This window comes from Corylus avellana, chromosome ca7, assembly GCF_901000735.1.
Source record: "Corylus avellana chromosome ca7, CavTom2PMs-1.0".
NCBI lineage: Eukaryota > Viridiplantae > Streptophyta > Magnoliopsida > Fagales > Betulaceae > Corylus > Corylus avellana.
In genome coordinates this window covers 28,614,570-28,623,858 of record NC_081547.1, presented here as the reverse complement: position 1 = coordinate 28,623,858, position 9,289 = coordinate 28,614,570, and positions in this window count along the sequence as shown.

Here is a 9,289-nt window from a genome sequence, read left to right as displayed (position 1 = left end):
TCTTTCTTGGCTCTTGTTCTGAATTCCGACCTTTCTAGTTTTCTACAACTACCGTTAGTTTTTGAGTGACGATGTTTGCCAAACTGACACTTCGGGTTTGCCTAACTGCATACATGGTACCTGTCTAAATTTTGTCCAAAAATTTGATAGAATACTATATCAACACTAATAACAAATTGATACATGTTCATATAATTAATTAAAATTTGTTTATATTAAAATATATATTTAATTATAATTTTTTTTTTTTTTTAAAAAAGAAAAAATTACATTTGGGAGTGATTGAAACAACCTTCCCTAGGGAAAAGTGTATCTAAAATGGGTTGTGTAAACCCGATAAGACCCATTACTTTATATGGGTTGAACGGGTCGGATCGGGTCAACCCAACACGACCTATTATTTTAAATGGGTTAAGCGGTTTGTGTCGGGTAACCTGTGAAATAATCGTGTCATGTCCGGGTTTAATGGGATCGACTCATTAATTAAACGGGTCGTGTTTGGGTTTACCCTAAACGGGTGGTAGGTCATTACAGGTCGTAAACGGATCGACCAGCCGACTCATTTTGCTAGCCCTACTTGGGGGTAGCCAAGCCACCCCAATCCGGCTAGATGGGGGTGGCCAAATGGCCAAGAGAGTGGCTATGAACTTTATTTTATTTTTTTAATGTTTTTCTTTTAATTATTTTTTAAAATTAATTATATGAACACATGTCAATTTTTTATTAGTACTGACGTGACGTTCCTTTAAATTTTTGACGAAATTTAGATAAAAAGTAAACCTTAGAGGGCAAAATAAAAATAAAAAATTAAACCATAGAGAAGAATAAGGTATTTAACCAAAAATTTAAATGATAACATTATTTACACCGTTTTCGGTATTTCAAAAAAATTCAAATTTTGCATCGTAAGATTGAAACAGCAAAATTTCATCAATTTATACGAATATAGAGGAAACGTTTATGAGAGCTACTGCTATTCGGTTACGGCAAAAAACATGGGTTTTCTGCCCACCAATCACCGCATGACACAATAGCCATTCAAGAAAAATGCAAAAACTTAAAATGAGATCAAAACACCAAAACAAAATGAGGGCAACCACGAGGATCAGGACCACTAGCCCATATGAGGCGGCAGGCGCGGCCACCCCCAGGCCACGGGGTGGCCGCATGGCCACCCCATGTCCATGGGTGGCCCGCGCGGCGCTGGTGGAGAAGATCCTCGGCGCTGGTGTAGAAAACACACAAGACCAAGAAAACTCCCGCCGCCATCCAAGAGAGAGAGAGAGAGAGATTGAGAGAGAGGGAGAGAGAGACTTAGATCACTGTAGATCTGATCCCACCACAACTACCGGAATCCCGCCGCCTACGCCAGGATCTCTGAGCATCACCGGTCAGAGCAACCAGAGAGAGACAGAGAGAGGGCGAGAGATACCCGCCCGCAGCCGCCCAAGCTGAACCTCCCCAGGCCACGGGTTGGTTGCGCGGGCCACATCCAAGCCACGGGGTGGCTCGCCGACCACCCCCAGCGCTGCCCTTCTTGGCCTTGTGTGGGTTTTCTCTCCCTCTCTCTCTTCTCGATAGATTTGAGCGGTGATGGTCGAGACTGCGTGGCGACAGCACAATTTGAGATGGGCAGCACCGGTGGGACCAGGCGGCGGCAGGCGGTGATGGTCGTGAAAGGTGCTGTGCGTCTAAGGTGTAGAGGGGATGAAGAAATAATATGGTGCTTTGGTTTTATTTTCTTAACTTGTTCTATGTTGAAGTGTCACATTTGCATTGGTGGGCAGATAATGGGATTTTTTTTGCCACAGTCGAACTGAAGTTATTCTCAACATGTATTTGTTTTCGGTACTGTCCTATACTATAACCACTATTTCGTTGGTTCCACTATTCATTTAAGTAATATTTTTTTTTCTCTCTCTCCTTTTACTTTTCATTTTGTAGACTTTCAGCATATAATATTTTCTTCAAACTCATTTTATTAAATCGACATGTGTTCAATATACTTGTGATATTCATGTACACTTTTAATAGACCTGCTAGAAGGAAATTCTTCCTACTAAATTTAAAAGAAAACTTTGTTTACTGCAAAATCTCCAAGTAATTACCCAACCATTTTGACACACAAATAATGTCCTCATTGGAGTTTAACTCATAAAATGGTGTGTATGGAATTGTATAAGCCCCTATGGGGCCATCAAACCATTACAGCCATGGTCACATGGGCCTCGTCATTTTTATTTATGGTAAGCCTCCTCTCCTCGTAATTACTTGGGAAGGCAAGAAAAGCCTCCTTCTCTGTCTATTTCCTGTTTTAATTTAGGGCCAGGCTTTTTTACACAAGCCGACACCGTTTGAGAATGTCCTGGTCTTTGATGAAGGTCACAATCCCTATATATATATATATATATATATATATATCCAACGGGGCAAACACCAACTATATAAGTGATATCTTGTCTCGATCAAGAGGAAGGCTGAGCCACCCTGACACGTTGGTGATGTTCCCTGATGCCTCATTTTGTGGGATTTCTAGAGAATATTGAAAATACGACGACATAAATGGATCAATCAAGGGGGCCAAATGTAACCATACCCAAAGGCCATTAACGAGGCCAGTTGGATTGATTGTCATATTCACTTAAACAAAAGAAGCATCATAATTAAACTCAAGTAGCCCAACAAGGCAACAGCCACAAGGGTTTTTACTTTTTGGTTTTACATTAATGTGCAATGGTCCTTCAAAGGAGATGACCCCATACCACATGTACCCCAGCTAAATACTTCCTCTTCTTTATATGCATACAATATTCATTTTGAGAGATTGGTTTTTAGGGTTATGTATCCATTTGATTTAACGCTTTCAAAATGTATAGTTAAATGAAACAATATATGGCAATTTTTAAATACATTTAATAAAAATCGTACATTTTTAAAAACGCACTCGATTGTTTACAGTTTGACATTTTCATGCCATCATTCTTTTTCAAACACTTTCAAACAGGACATCTATTTTGTTTAAAAATGAGCGTTTGGCCTGCGAAATCTCAGAACAAATCGCACCCTAAATACTATTTTGCTAAAAGTTAATTAAAGTTCTAGGAGAGAGAGAGAGAGAAAGAGAGAGAATCTAGAGATCGAAACCAAGTTTGCCAAACTGCAGCTTAATTACAAACTAGTTGCATGTGTAAAGGCACAGAAATGTAGATCTGGTCGGTCTGGGTTATATGAATAAATAACATCTTATAATTAACAGAAGCACTAAGCACATAAAGACATAATTGCTTTTGGGTTCCACTCATGCATTCGTCAGCCTCTCAGGCCTTCAATTGCGTTCAAGAATTTGAGCTCAAAACATGTACGTTCACATGCCTCGTCCCTTCCTTTTCTATTTCTGAGTAAAACTCCAGTGCATTTTTTGACGTACGTGTGATTTTAACAGTTTTTTCTTGCAGGAATCAAATAAAATGTTTTGCATGTTTTTCAGAGCCAACATATATAAAAATTAACGTGCAAAACATTCTGATTCCTGCAACGGCAACCGAAAATTCCAATCACATACGTCAAAAAAACAAACAACTGGAACAGTTTTTTGGTTGCAGTGCAGGAATCAGAATGTTTTGCATTTTTTTTCAGAGCAAACATGGAAAACATTCTGATTCCGGCAACGGCAACCGAAAATTCCAATCAGATATGTCAAAAAACACATCATCGATTTCACCAAAAAAAAAAAGGCAAGTACGAGCCGTGTGGTTAATTATCTCTTGTCGGAAAGTAATTAGACAGCTCAGAAGGCATCGACGTTTTTCAGAGCTAACGAGTACATAGGATACTTTGGATTGCTGGCCTCCCTCATCAACTGGTCGGAATGAACAGCTTTATTCAGATTTTTTTCAAGGATTTCCTTCTTTATTTTTCTTTTGTCGGATGTCTTCTTAATAATTAAATGTCTGTTGAATGGAGGTAAAGATGTAGCACATGTATCGAAATATGATGCTGATTGGTATTCTGCCGAGAATATGAGAAGTGATTGAGGGGTGAAAATACAAATGCGGATGAAGAAAATAGCAATCAGGCCGGTTCAATGGCTAGGTCACTCAGGTGGTTGCGTAGGGCCCCAATTAGTAAGGCCCACAAAATTTTTTAATAAGACCCAAAAAAAATTTTAATTTTATTTTAACTTAAGGCCTATTTTTTTTTTTAAATAAGGCCCAAAAATTTTCTCCCATAAAAATTTAAGGCCTCTAAAATATGGCCCAAATATAATAAGCCCATTGTAAAATAAAATCAATTAACCCAAAAAAAAATATATATGCCACATCAATTTTTTTGGACAACTAGTTAAAAGTTAGGGAAAAATATAAAATGGCCCCCCAAACTACCAACCATTTGTAATTTAGCCCCATAATGTTCAAAATATAATAAACTAGCTCCCCAAACTACCAACTAGTTGCAATTTGACCACTCCGTTAAGTAGCACCGTCAAAATGGATGAAAAATATAAAAAGACGTCGTTTTGTTGAGGTAAAGTTACTAAAATACCCTTTTTTTAAAAAAATCAAATTTTTTTTTTTTTTAAAAAAAAAACCCCACTAAACGTTGTCTTTCAAGCAACAAACCCCCTTCCACAAAACGTTGTCGTGTTGATTTCTTTCTCAAGCAAAGAACCCCGTTTCTTATTTACAGTCGCTTGATCAAGTTTTGCCGTGAACTTCACCTTTTCAGAATCTGGTGGATTGTATCCCTCTTAAAGAATTTCACAAGAATCTCTAATTGGGGATTGTAGTGCTTTTGGTGGTCCCTGCTGAGTTTGTTCTTGTTTTGGAATTTCTAGGTGTGTAGATCTTGAAGCTAGCCCAGATTTTACCGCTTATGTAGAAGGATATGTTGCACGACTTCAAGTTTTCCAGCAAATAACCCCCCGTCCAGCAGCTACTTCCTCTTCTTCATCAGCGACTTGTTTCTTTCATGTGCAATTTGTTCCTTTCAAGATTTCAATTCATCATGCTGTCAAATTTTTTTAAAAAAAGCCCACTAAACGAGCAACAAACCCCCTTCCACAAAACATTGTCGTGTTGATTTCTTTCTCAAGCAAAGAACCCCGTCCAACAAATAACCCCCGTCCAGCAAAAAGAATCCCCCGTCCAGCAGGTATTGGATCTTTTTCGTTAGCAACTTGTTCCTTTCACGTGCAATTTGTTCCTTTCAAGATTTCAATTTGATTTCAATAGGCCAACTCCTTCAGATTTCAGCAGATTTTAGCAAACGAAAACAGAGAGATGAGAAACAGAAATACAGAGAGAGGGCGAGAGATGAGAGATAGAAGAGACGGATAGAGAGATACCTGGAATCGAGAGACTGAACGGCCGCGATTCACAAATAAACCCTAAGAAACTTATTTCGTAAAACCCCAAATTTTGAAAACCTCGTTGACGAGCTGTGAGCCGGAAAGGAGAACGTTTTGAGCTGGAAGTGACAAACTGGAATGAAGAAGACGAAGAAAACGAAGTGAAAAACAGTATGGACGGAAGTACGATATCTTGTCGTGCAATAGATTCTTTTGGAAGCAAAACGACAACGTTTAGTCGGATTTTTTTTTAATTTGATTTTTTTTTTTAAAAAAAAAGGGTATTTTAGTAACTTAACCTCAACAAAACAACGTCGTTTTGCATTTTCCATCCATTTTGACGGTGTTAACTAACGGAGTGGCCAAATTGTAACTAGTTGGTAGTTTTGGGGGCTAGTTTATTACATTTTGAATATTGGGGAGCTAAATTACAAATGACTGGTAGTTTGGGGGCCCATTTTATATTTTTCCCTATAAGTTAACTTAAAAGTCATGAAACAACAATGAGAATGAAAATAATAATATTATTATAATAATATTATTAAAATAAATATTATTTAATTAATATTTAAATATTAAAAAAAATAAGGTTCAAAATTTCGCCTAAGGCCCCCAAATACATTGAGCCGGCCCTGATAGCAATATCTGCATTTACATCTGCAAAATGCAAATAATGGTTTTTTATATTCACATCCGCATCCGCATTATGTGATAACTATCCACATTCGCACGGTTAGTGCGGATAATAAATGTGGATATTATCCGCTATTTGCATTTGAGGTAATGAGCATTTTAGATCTTGAAGTTGGCGTTCATTAATTATTGCTTCTAGCAAATACCAAAAAAAAAAAAATTATTTATACTTGAACACTATTATTCAGATGACACTTGCTAATCATTTTGCCAATAGTTACAAGTAAATCTATAGTTGGTGACGAGAAAAAAAATTAATAATAATAATAATAATAATAATAATAATAATAATAATGATAAATGAATAACATATAAGGCGATTAAATCATAAGAGTTTTCTAAAAATGAAATCCAACAATATTACAAATATTACAAATTCAGCAAATATAAGAAACATAAATTATAAAAAATATTAAATATACATAAATGTATGCAGATGTGGATAATATCCGCATTTTCATACCCTAAAACCACTATTTGCATCCGCATTAGCGGATATTAATTTTTTCTATTCGCATCTGCATCCGCATATGTGGATAGTGGATAGAGGATGCAAACAGTTATTATCCACCTACATTTTCACCCATAATTAGATGGTTATGTCAGTGTCGCCCGCCCGATGGGTCTTGTTAGCTCTATCGTGAACCTGGAGCCCCATTACCATGGAGAGTTATTGTTACCCGATGGGTCTTGTTAGCTCTATCGTGAACCTGGAGCCCCACTACCATGGAGAGTTATTGTTATGTAAAATCAATAATATATATATATATATATATATATATATAGAGAGAGAGAGAGAGAGAGAGAGAGAGAGACTTTTGTGTCAGCACAGTATCTTTCTTTAATTTTGAGGATATGGGGTCAGCAGCACAACATTGTATAATCCAATTGGTGAGAAATGGATTTGAATTAGCAGGTAAGATGCTAAAACCATATTAGGGTCCTCACAAAAAAATAAGGTAAACAAATGGGAGAGGACAGCAAATTTTATTAAATGAAATCTGTTTTGGTGACTTGGAAGTTGGAACTGGGGCCTCTGAATAAAAAGTTGTCTTATTTGATGCCAAAATTGGCCGACATTTGGTTTAATTTTTTTTTTTTTTTTGACATATTCTCACAAAAGGAGGAGAAAGATTCGAACTAGTGACATTTGCTTTAGTATGCGTGGTCCTAGCCGATTGAGCTACCTTTTGGGGACGACATTTGGTCTAATTAGTTGGCACCAAATTATAAAATTCCATAGTGAAACATCTTTAATTATAAACAAAAATACATACAATCCTGTGGGCAAAATTAACCCAATGGCAGACCATCAGAATTCAACAGAATAGCATCTTCATCATCTTAATGACAATAACCTAAGTAAGGCATTAAACTTTATTATCAAGCAATATGCATACAATCCTGTAGACTAGGAATGGAATCGGGAATTTTTTATTCGGGCCCTCTCTCAGGAGTAGAGATTTACGGTTGCCATGAGGTAGCCAAGCGTCAGACATTTTACTCTTTTTTTTTTAATTGAAGAAGATAAATATGAAAGGAAAATATAAATTTGAGGTATTAGTACCAAATTTGAGGCATTAGCACCAAATTTAGGGTGATTAAATTCCTTTTGAGTGATACAATTCTTAAAGGGTTAACCTTCCACCCCTAGATTTTAGTTTTAAATTCAAAAATAAATTTTGAGGCATTAGAAACTAAATATTAACTCATAAAAATTTAACAAAAAAAAAAAACAAAAAACAAAATCTAGCAAGACTAGGAAGAGAGAGATTTTTTTACAATTTTTTTTTTTTTTAATAAAGTCATATCAGACTTTGGCAAACACTTGTTTGACTCTTGGCAGCCAGATAGCAGGACTCCTCTCTCAGGGGTAAGTAAAAAGATGCTATAATTCGAATAGAACAGAATACCCAAAGGGTGACTTTCTTTGTTATTGATCAATTTCTCACCTTTTGGCATTCCTGGTGTCTCCAGTAAAGGTTCCCAAAGAAGAAAGAAGTGCTTGAATTATTCTCCAGTAAACCCACCTCCAGCCCAAGTCTTTAAAGGAAGGAAGCCAAAGAAAAAGAAAGAACTTATTCTGCAGCTTGAGCACTAGATTCTATGAATAAAATTATCCTACATATATGTTTTGCTGTTTCTCATGCTCATAAGCTGAATAATGTATGAGTGGGTTGAAAGCATCCATATTGGAATTTGTTGGTATTAGTCTTAATCATATTTATATAAGCTTTTGAACACTTTTCCTTGCAAAGCCGATTTTTTTAAGTGAATTTTACCTAAAGCTTGCATGATTTAGTATGAAAGTCAGGTTCCACGTCACACGTTAGGTGTCGACTTATAATTAGATAGAGTAGGCCGAATTTGGAAGAACGGTGAGTTTTTTTTTTTTTTTTTTTTTTTTTGAAGTCACTGCATTGATAGTTAGTGCCACGTACATTCTGATTTGAAGCCACTAAAAATTAATTTGGAGAAAGTGTTGGGTTCACTCAATAATCAAAATGGTGGTTGCCTGAAGTTGGCTATAATGGAAGTTGCTGGTGCAAAAAGTAAATTATTGTCATGATCTCCCATTATTCTTACTGCATAATGGGAATCTTTCTCTTAGTCTTGCAGCTTTCGGCGATTAGGTGCCCAAGTCTCATTTGTTAGCCGCTAGCTCTTCAATAAAAAAGTTGCATTAACTTTCTCTTTAAGACTCTTTTCTCCTCTGAATATACTGTACCAACATTTGTTTCTAAACTCCATTTAATTAATTTGTACTGATAAAATAAAAGAAAGTACAAAAGGAAGGGGTTGAGACACGTCAACAATGACTCTAATATATATAATATTTACAGTGTAAGATAAAATCTAACAATATCTAGAAATGGGTGAAACAAATCTTCTAGTCTGATAATTTATTGGCACAAAATTAAGTGTAAATGCTACTCTTTATATTCATTTTATATTAACTGATGTGACGTGTTTTAAATGAATGTGAAAAACTACTTAATTAAAACACACCAACTCAACCAATGAAAAATGAGTGGGAAGAGTAGCATTGGGAACATGATTCTCTCCAATCCATTTTGGACTAGCGAATATCCAGTTAATAGTTAGAATCTCTTTAAAGAGATCATGGGGCCATAAATATGACATTTGTCTCATTAATAATAAAATATTATATATTTTAAAAAAAAAATTATAAAAAATTAGGGGGTGATCTGGCCACCCCCAAGTGCCAGATCTAAAATATATATATAT